At 52.2% G+C, this 9,626-nt stretch overlaps 1 long non-coding RNA gene across 1 annotated transcript; it reads left to right on the top strand.

Annotated features, from left to right (window-relative positions):
• The first annotated feature begins 2,913 nt into the window (after nucleotides 1-2,913).
• LOC306638295 lies at nucleotides 2,914-5,394 on the top strand. The gene is made up of 3 exons (XR_013757463.1): nucleotides 2,914-3,092; nucleotides 4,348-4,452; nucleotides 5,026-5,394. It is a non-coding gene; the product is annotated as an uncharacterized lncRNA (long non-coding RNA).
• Nucleotides 5,395-9,626: the final 4,232 nt, after the last annotated feature.

The following is a 9,626-nucleotide window of genomic DNA, read 5'->3' as shown; positions in this document are numbered from 1 at the left end:
CTCACAAGTGTGTGGGATTATCCAGGCTTGGCAAGGTACCAAACATTTTCATTTATCAGTTTACTACCGGTTCCTACAAAATGACTGTTTTATATGTTTACCTACAGAAATAACAGGATCATAAAACTATTAATTACTACTATATAGGATCATAAAACTATTAATTTCCCCATGGTACTAGATGTGTATGTTGTTTGCAATACCACTGGTAAATTAAAATGCACAGTTATCAATGCACTGAGTCAATGACTATTTAATGACTCTTGATTATAATTAAAATCTACACTGCCCTCCAGATGTGTGGCAACAATTCACATACCACTAGTCATTGGTGACTTTTAGCTTCTCTGTACTTACTGAATTTACTTACTGAACAGAAGTATGCCTCAGAGTTGTCCCCAATTACTACTGCAGCTATTTGTGTGTGTGTATGTCTGTGTGTCTATACTAGTTATAGTATTTCTTAAAACAGTGAAATAACCACAAACTTATTTAAAGAGTTGTTTTCCATTTTGCAAGAAGACGGGGAAAAAAAAAAAAATCACTGAAACAAACACTAATCTAACCGATTTCTGTATAACCAATTTCATTTTTAAAAGGTGACTGGTTTTCAAATATTTTCACTGGTATCATGTTTTACTAATATTCTTTGTAATTAATGTGTGACCAGACAGGTGATTCTTGGGATGTGTTGGGAGTTTGCTGGACGCTGTCAGCGTGCAGGCCCCAGGCACTCGGCAGAGGTTCCCTCTGGCCCGCTGGGCCCACGGAAGCTGAGGCCGCTGGCTGTAGGGCCGGCCTGGGCGAGATTGGCCCCAGGTCGCTCGCAGGTTCCTGTGGGCCAGGTGGAGGCTGAGTCCTCTGGGGGAGGCAGCCCATCCGGGGATGGACCAGGGAGGTGTCTCCTGGCGAGCAGCCCTTCCATCCGTGACAGATGGCCTGGTTTTCCGTGGGCTTGTACTGGGAAATTCTGGCCGAGCCTGAATGTGGACTAGGTCTTGTCCCAGCAGAGAGAGCGCAGGTGTCTGCTCGGGATCGTCCTAAAGCAAGCCGGGCTTCACTTGTTCCTCGTAAAGCCACTGGGGAGGCCTTTGCCCGCGGAGGCGAAGCTTCTCAGAGCTGGGCAGCGTCCTCGTTTTCTGAGGAATGCGTGCGTGGTGCTGCTTGACACGCCAGCTTGTTTCTTTGAGCTGAGAGTCGTGCAGTGTGCGCTGGGGCCGCTGTCCTTACCCGCCCTGCTGTTTGATCGGCTCTCGGAGCCCAGACCTCTGCAGACGTGCTCTAAGAGCGGAGCACACAGTGGTGACGTTCGTTCGGACGAAGCCAGAGGCGACGTGCAGATCTCGTAGGGCTGTGCCCAGCACACACATGCTCCCCAAGACTTTCTAGAACAAGTCTAACTCCTGGCCTGTCAGAGTTGATGGGCAGCAGGCAGGTGGACAGGGGCGGGGTTCAGGGAGTGGGGGCAGTCAGGAGTGGAGGCTCTGGAGGTGGCGGGGGCCACAGGGATGGAATGCCTGGATCTTGGTGTGGCCGGGGTGTGACAGAGCTGTGGCAGCAGGGCCCTCAGGGCTGCAGGCAGGAAGGGGGACGAGCCCGCGTGCCCCGGAAGCGGCTCCCGCGGGCGGTGTGGCTCTGCCTCCCACACTGTGCAGACAGGGCATCCGAGCCAGAGCCATCCAGCAGCCGGACACCAGGCGGACAGCAGCCAGCATGGTGCCCAGTACTTTCCTGAGTCCATCCGTGGTGCGGGATCAGGTGGAGGTCACCCCTGGAGGGAGGCCTGGCCTGGTGGTTGGTCTGGCCGTGCGTGTGCCTGGTGGATGGCTGTGCGCCTCAGGGCCGACGTCCTGACAGCGGCTCCAGGCGCGGTGCCTCCAGTGACTGGCGCACAGTAAGGCGGAGACAAGGCGCTGGTGACGGGGGCTGGGGTGCTCTGGGTGACGTGCTTGCCTGGGACTGCGGAGGGATGCCTGGGGCGCGTGAGGATGGGTGACGGTGACAGGAGGCCTAGGCGCAGGTGCAGCGGGAGAAGACGCCTTTCCACGCATGGGGTAGGAGATAATTGACCGCGTGGTCCCTTCTGAGCAGGAGGAATGTCCCCCGGGAGTTGGCATGGTTGGAGTTCCTGGCCTCAGAACCTCTGCCTGGCCACCGCCTCCTCCTACCATCGGGAGGGTGTAGGGAGCGCTGGATGTCCCCTCTGCTGGGATGTCCCCGGGTTGCTCGCAGGGACACACTGGTTTGCTGCGCGATTCTTAAGAGAGTTGGAGTGTGTGTGTGTGTGTGTGTGTGTGGCTTGATCAGTTGCAGTCCTAAGGTTTCTTTTCTTTGTGGTGCTGGGGATTGAGTCCCCGGCCCCTAAGGTTCAGTTTTTCAAGATACAAAGCCGATGCCTGTGTGTGGAGCCGTCCTCGTCTTCTCTGAGCGTTTGGTCTCTCGTTCATTATTCCGTGTCATGTATTCATAACTCATCTTGTATTTTTAGGAGTCTCGCTTTTGTTTCTTGTTGTTTTTCTTTTTCTGCTCTGCTCATGAAATCGTTTTAAGCATGGAAGAACAGTCTAAATATAGCCACAGGATTGCTGTCCCAGTAAGGCTCATGTGTAAGCAGTTAGCTTGTCCAGGGGACAGGCAGGTAAGTACGCGTGCGAGACAGGAGGGGGACGTCATGGAGCAGACTTGACTTGGACTTGTGGAAAGTGGGATCAAACGTGGGTTTGCGAGGGTGTGTGGTACCTGTGACCGGGTCTTGGTGTGATCGGCCCTTCACTAAATGTCGCAGTCACGTGAGAAACTCCACTTAGCCATCAGCCAGCCGAACCATGGAGAGTCCTTTGCGGTGGCGATTTGTCCTCTGCCCGGTTTGGAGTGCTCAGATTCTTGCTGGACGACGTTACTTGTGAAGGCCTTCCCCCCGGCCCCGCCCCCGGAGCGTTTTCCGGGAGGGCTCGGCTGGGTGCTGGCACACTCATCTTCCTGAGCACCCTGACCCTCCGCTGTCCACTATCTGCCCCTGTTTAGGAGCGAGCGGGCCCGCTGGATCACCGCCCTGGGACACAGCAGCGGGAAGCAGCCTCCTGACCGAACCTGTAAGTGCCTGCGGTGGCCGCAGCCTGCTTTGAGCGTGGCGGGCTGCCCCCTGCCGGATGCTGGGCCTGGTCTCCTCCTCCCAGCTCTGGCTTCATGGCTTCCCGGGGTGTCCCTCCGGAGCCTGCTCAGTCATCTGCATGTCACCAACATCTTTTGCATGCACACGGGAGGACAGCCCAGGTGTGAACGCTCTGCCTGAGCTAGGAGGCTCTGAAGTTCCTAGCTGGAGTTAACGGGCAGTGGTTCCGAGTTTAGGTCATCTCCATAGCAACAGTAGAAACGTCCAATCTGGACGTTTCCAACCTAAAGATTCCTTTTGATCTTCTCTATCACGTGGTCAAGTTAAGAACATGTATCCAGGCATGGTGGCGCATGCCTGTAATCCCAGCCACTCAGGAGGTTGAGGCAGGAGGATCTCGAGTTCAAAGCCAGCCTCAGCCAAAGCGAGGCACTAAGCAACTCAGGGAGACCCTGTCTCTAAATAAAATACAAAATAGGGCTGGGGGCGTGTCTCAGTGGGTCGAGTACCCCAAGTTCAAGCCCTGGTATCAAAAGAGTTAAGAACGTGTGCCCTGTTCCTTCCAGAGGACTGGGGGCCACTGCGGTAAAGGAGGGTGTCCTGTGCTTATTCTTAGCTCCTTAACTTTGGCATTATGGGTGATTGTTGAAAGAAGATCGAATCCAAAGATTTAGGGCCCCAAAACAGGTCAGCCTGGAGCACTAAAAAAACGATAGCTTTTGACAGATTCAAGCTGAATGGGTCGGCCTGCAGTTGGATTTTGTTAGCCAGTGGCTGCAGTAGCCCTGTGGCCCAGCACCCCGTCGCTGGGGGTGGTTCCACGTGTTGCTTCAGCATTTGGGGAATCTGGGCGTCCCCTGCGCCTTTGGTTGCGCTGCTCCTGGTGGGGCGGGGACTCCCTGGTTGAGCCAGGGCATGGGCCTGCCGCTCCACCCTCAGTTGCGGCGCTGTGGCGTGTCACACGCTCTGCCTCAGTTTATACCCCAGGCACAGGGCCGTTCTCTGCATTGGTGTGGAGGGACCAGCGACTCCCGAGCCAGGGTTATTGAGTTCTCAGGCAGCGGAGGCAGCTCTGGGGCCTGGGCGTCTGCAGGGTGAAGCCGTCAGAGCTGCTGCCCCCAGCGGAAGCCTCTCCATCCGGGCCACGGGGTTGTGTGGAGCTGGGGAGGCAGGCGCCTGCCGGGGGCCCGCCTGCTGGGCGTAGCCATGGCAAGCTCCGTGTGTCCTGTCCCCAGCGCTGACCCAGGTGGAAGTCATCAGGTCCTTCACAGCCAAGCAGCCGGACGAGCTCTCCCTGCAGGTGGGGGACGTGGCGCTCATCTATCAGCGTGTGGGCGACGGTGAGTGATGTGTCCCGTGCTCGGGACCCAGGGCCCCCTGTGTGTTCCTGCTGCCCTTCCCTGATCCCACTTCCTTCTCTCTCCTGAGATCTCACTTCCCAAACTGGAGGCTTCTCGGAGCCCTAAAGATGACTCGGGTGTTTTGGGGACTCGGGTGCATTTGAAAACCTTTACCCAGGCTGCCGGTCCCTTCTGTGCCACTTCCCTGGGGCCTCTTGATCCTCTGTGGCTCCTGTCTACCTTTGGTCAGCCGTCTGCACCTTTGCCTTCGACCTGGTCGAGTCTCGTGGTTTGTTATCCGTCCCCCAGCAACCTAGCTCTCCTCTCCAGAGGTTCTTCCTGCCTTTCCAAGGAAACCTGCCCCTGCTGTCCCTTCCCAAAGCACCTGCTTCCCGGCTCAGCCCGCGTACCTCAGCTTCTGCTCCTGCCCCGTCCTCTCCCTCTCTCGCCTCCGCCCTCACCCTGTGTCACCCGGGTGCCCAGCCCGCGGCCGGACGCTGCTCACATGACCGCCCCTCTCCTCCTGGGACCCGGGTGCGTCTTGCCGGGTGCAGACTCCGTGCTCCCTTGCAGGCTGGTATGAGGGGGAGCGGCTTCGGAGATGGAGAAAGAGGCTGGTTCCCCATGGAATGTGCCAAGGAGATAACGTGCCCAGACGACCATCGACGAGAACGTGGAGAGGATGGGCCGTCTGCTGGGCCTGGAGACCAACGTGTAGCCGTGGTGCCCGTGGCCGCGAGGTCTGGCAGGACCGGGGTGGCGGCCGGTCGGTGCCGCCTGGTTTGCGTTGGTTCCATCGCAGCCTGTTTGGTTGAAGGGATGAGAACACTCGCCCTTGAGCTCGCCCACGTCCTGCCTCAGGGAGGACAGTTGGTTCAGGGAGCTCCGTGTCTGCCTATGGGACCCGTCCCCCGGGGCCCCGGCGGCCTCCGCTCTGGCGCCACCGCACATTTCTGGCAGGAAAGGAAGAAGACAGCGGCGCGACGCGGGGCCTGGCACTGTGGCCCAGGAGCGCCCCCGGCTCCCGCCAGCAGCACCTCGTCCTAAGGAACGTCTTTCCCTGCCTCCAGTTCTCACTTCGGAAAGAACCAGTGGGTCTCAGAAAGCAAGCTGTCCTGTTGTTCTAAACCTTTTCCTCCAGAAAAGGGGGGTGACGTGTGAAGTGTGCCGCCATTTCCTCGCTAGGAGGAAAATGAGGAACGTGTGGGGTTTCTTAAGGCCTCTCGTTGGGTGTTGGCCCTGGGAAGTGCAGTTCAGCAAAGCCCCAGTCCCTTAAGTAGCACAGGACTCAGATGGGCACGTAGGGGATGCATCGTGGGTGCGGGGCAGGGATCCCGCTTGTCTCCATGTTTTCAGCAGAGCTGATAACCTGACCTGAGGCTGCCTGGCCTTCAATGACGCGTGGCTCTTGACCGTCCCACTTGTTTTCCCATTAGGAGATTGACTGGAACGTGCCTTCGCAGCCTCCAGGAAGGGACAGTCAGCCTCGGTGTCCGGAAGCCAGTGTGACACCTGCTTGAACGGTTTCCGACCTTTGCACCAGCAGCCCTTGCTCGCTGGGTTTGCAGTCTCTCTGAACTCGTGCAAGGAGAGACAAAGTCACTTAAATAGCAGCAAGTTTTGTAAAGACTTAACGAGGGTCTGGAAAACTGGGAGGGGAGAAGTGATTCTTACTGGCAGCTTGTGTTTCTTTTTCTGTTCCATTGCCTTTAACAAAGGGGAAAACGTGGCAGAGTAGATATTACTAGAAGACTAAGATCTGTGTCTGAAGTGTCCCGGCTCCTATCTGCCGAGCAGTCACTCAAACTGCAGGCCCCAGGTGAGTGTGTGTGGCTCCCAGGACCTGCACACTCCAGCCTGGGCAGGTACGGACACCCTCGAGTTGCTGTCTGTCACCTGTGCATGCCTTCTGTTGCAAAGACATTCCAGGCCCCAGTTCCATGAGGCCTAAGCAAGTTTGTGAATGAGGCAGGAGCAGCCCAGGCTCACAGAGGCCTGGCGCCTCTTCAGTGACACCACGGAGAGAGAATGAACAGAGTTACCTAGTGTCATGCTTTATTTAGGAAGGAAGGTAATCCGTTGCTTACAAAGGGGTCATTTTGCATTATTTTTGCTAATACTCAGTTGAAGCTAAAAGCCAACTGCATGAATCCTGTGAATTAATTTATAAGTGGAAATGAACAGTTTTGGAAATGTGTGCATTTTATAAATCATAGAGGGCAGATCAGGACTTTGTTAGGGAAGGGGCAGCAGTGCAGCAGATACATGACGCGTTCACAGGGTTTCCTTTCAACCGTGAATTGTTTTTTAACATGACATGGTATTTCTTTTCCCAAACCTGGTTCACTTTTCTTTGAATACCTTCTCTGAATTGTGCAGTGACTGTTCATGGAAAACAAACATGCTGTTTTTGTTCCAGCAAGTTGAGACTGCTTGTACACTTTCAACAGAGTTTGTGAGTTTATAAAGATTTTGGATAGACTTGTCCTCTCGTGCAGTGTGGTTTAATTTGGTTCTGGTGCTAAGCTTACGGTTTTCTATAGCCAGCGTCGCGGGGGACTCATCTTTTCCCACGGGCACTTCCTGGCATCAGCTGCCCTGGAATACGGGAGCATCTTTTCGGGTTGGGCCATGCTGCTGCTTCTCATAGTGGACCCAAACTGCAGGACCGAACAGCTCATCTCACAGGCACCCGGTCCCTGCCTCTGGAGCACATCCTGACCTTCATCTTGGCCACCCAGCCTCTGACCCTTTATCTTCCATCCTGTACAGCTTGTTGAAGGCAAATTGAACCCTTCATTCTCATCGCCACATAATGGATCACAACGATGTCAGTCCCTTAAAGCAACCTGCCTTGGCATCTTGCAGTCCTGTGGTCAGAAACCCAGAACCACAGTGCCTCTGAGTTCCCAGAGTCTCCCAAGGGGAGGGGGAGAGGAGCGCCTTGGGAGGGGCTGCGACTCTGACCAGGCTCGGGATGCAGGCTGTCCTAGGCAGGGGTGGCCTGGGCTGAGGTGGAGCCCGCTAGCCGAGGACAGTTCCTGCAGAGGCTGAGGGCTGAAGGTGGTCAGCTGGCAGCACTCCCTGCAGTCCTGGAGGGAATCGGCGTGGACATCACAGCACTGGCACGTGGCTCTGTCCGTATGGGGGGGGGAAGAGATCTTTAAGATAAAAGGCGTGACGAGGGGTAAAGAGCCCACCCATTGGCCAAGGTTTTGTTTAATGAAGATGTTATCAATAATTCTGGACAGATATGCTCCCAAAATATATGAAGCAGAAGTTGGTGAAATATACGAAGTCCAAAATGATAGCACGGAACAATTCATTAAATCTCTCAATAGCTGATAGGAAAAGTAGAAAAGAATCAGTAAACATGTAGAAAATTTTAATGACAATAATTTAATATATATTAAACTTGGCAACAATTTCAGCATGCATCTTCTTTTCAATCACAGAAGATATTTACACTAGGCTATTTCCTGGGCCATAAGGCAAGCTTCGGCAATTTTTAAAGGACTAATGTTATAGAGAGTTCTTTGATTGCAATGTGTTAGAAATCAGCAATGAAAATAAATATATGCCAGTCACCTGGAAATTTAGACCTAGATGTAAAATGCAAGACCATAAATCCCTAAAAGATGAGACAGGAAAAAACCTAAGTGACCTTGGGTTTTGGGGATGCCCCACCAAAAGCACAATACAAGAAGGAAAGAGCTGATAAACTGAGCTTCATTAGCCTTGAAAGTCAATTCTGTAAAAGATGTTAAGGGAATGAAAAGATGAGCCACAGAGAGGGAGAAGATCTTGTAAATCATAACTGATAAAGGTTTCCATCTAAAACATAGGAACTCTTGAAACTCAACAACTAGAAATCAACTAGATTTAAGTAATGGGAAAATAACTACATCATCAGATATACCGGTAGCAAATATGCATATGGACAGAAGCACACCACCACATGAGGGAACAGAGACACCTTCTCACTTTCTTCTCTCTGTACTGGGGATTGAACCCGGGTCTCCTGCTGCTCTACCACTGAGCTATACTACAACCCCCCCCCCCGCCCATTTGTTTGTTTGTTTTTACATTTTATTTGAGACAGTGTCTTGCTAAGTTGCCTGCACAACCTAGCCATTCTGCCTTAGCCTCTTGAGTAGCTGGGATTCTAGGGGTGCACCACCCTAACTAGAATTAGTGAGGATATGAAGTAGCAGCAATTCTTATTCATTGCTGGTTGGAACACAAAAGCCACTTGGAAAGACAGTTGAGCAGTTTCCTATAGAGTCAGACACTCTACCATATGACGCAACAATCACACTCTGGTATTCATCCAATTGCCCAAACTTGTAAGCAACCAAGGACTTAAATAATGAATAGATAAGCTGCTACCTCCATATGGTGGAGTATTTATCAGCAGTAAAAGGAATCATGCCTAAAAAATAGGAAGAAACCTTAAATACAGATTGCTAAGTGAGAGAAGTCTATCAGAAAAGGCTCCACACTGTGATTCCAAATACAGGGCATTCTGGAAAAGGCAAACTGCAGGCCATGCTTGCTGGTCTCAGGGAAGGAACAAAGGCATCGCCATAGCAATGGCAGACACAAGCCAGTGTACATTTTTCAAAATGCACAACAAATGATGAACTCTGAACTGTAGACTTTAATAATAAAGTATCAATATTGGCTCATCAATTGTAAAATACTGCATAAATATGCAAGATGTCAACAGGGAAAGTGAGAGGTGAAGGCTTATGTGGAAACTAGATACTAAATACTTCCTAGTTTTTCTGTAAACCTAAAACTGCTGTAATAAACAAGTATTAGTTCTAAATAAAATTTTTGAAGGAGTTTTTCAAACAAATAACAAAATTTGGAACATCAGGAATAAAGAACCACAAAGGATAAACATTTGGGGAAACAGACTACATGGCTTAAAGTGAAATCATCTCTCTGACATGGTTCTCAACGTACGTAAAGGAAATATTCAAGAAAACTAATTTATAAAACAAAAGGTAAGTGTGCCTAAGTGGTGGTAAGGTTCTCAGACCTCACTTGAAGCGGCAAGATGTTGATACAGTGGGCTACAGCTTCCATCTGTACACTGCAAACCATACAGCACAGCGACAAAACTCCAGCACACGGAAAAGCACCAGCACGGAGAAATGGAATAGTAC

Source organism: Sciurus vulgaris (genome assembly GCF_902686455.1).
Source record: "Sciurus vulgaris genome assembly, chromosome: 10".
NCBI lineage: Eukaryota > Metazoa > Chordata > Mammalia > Rodentia > Sciuridae > Sciurus > Sciurus vulgaris.
Note: the sequence above shows the minus strand (reverse complement) of the source record. Positions and strands in the feature narration are given on the sequence as shown.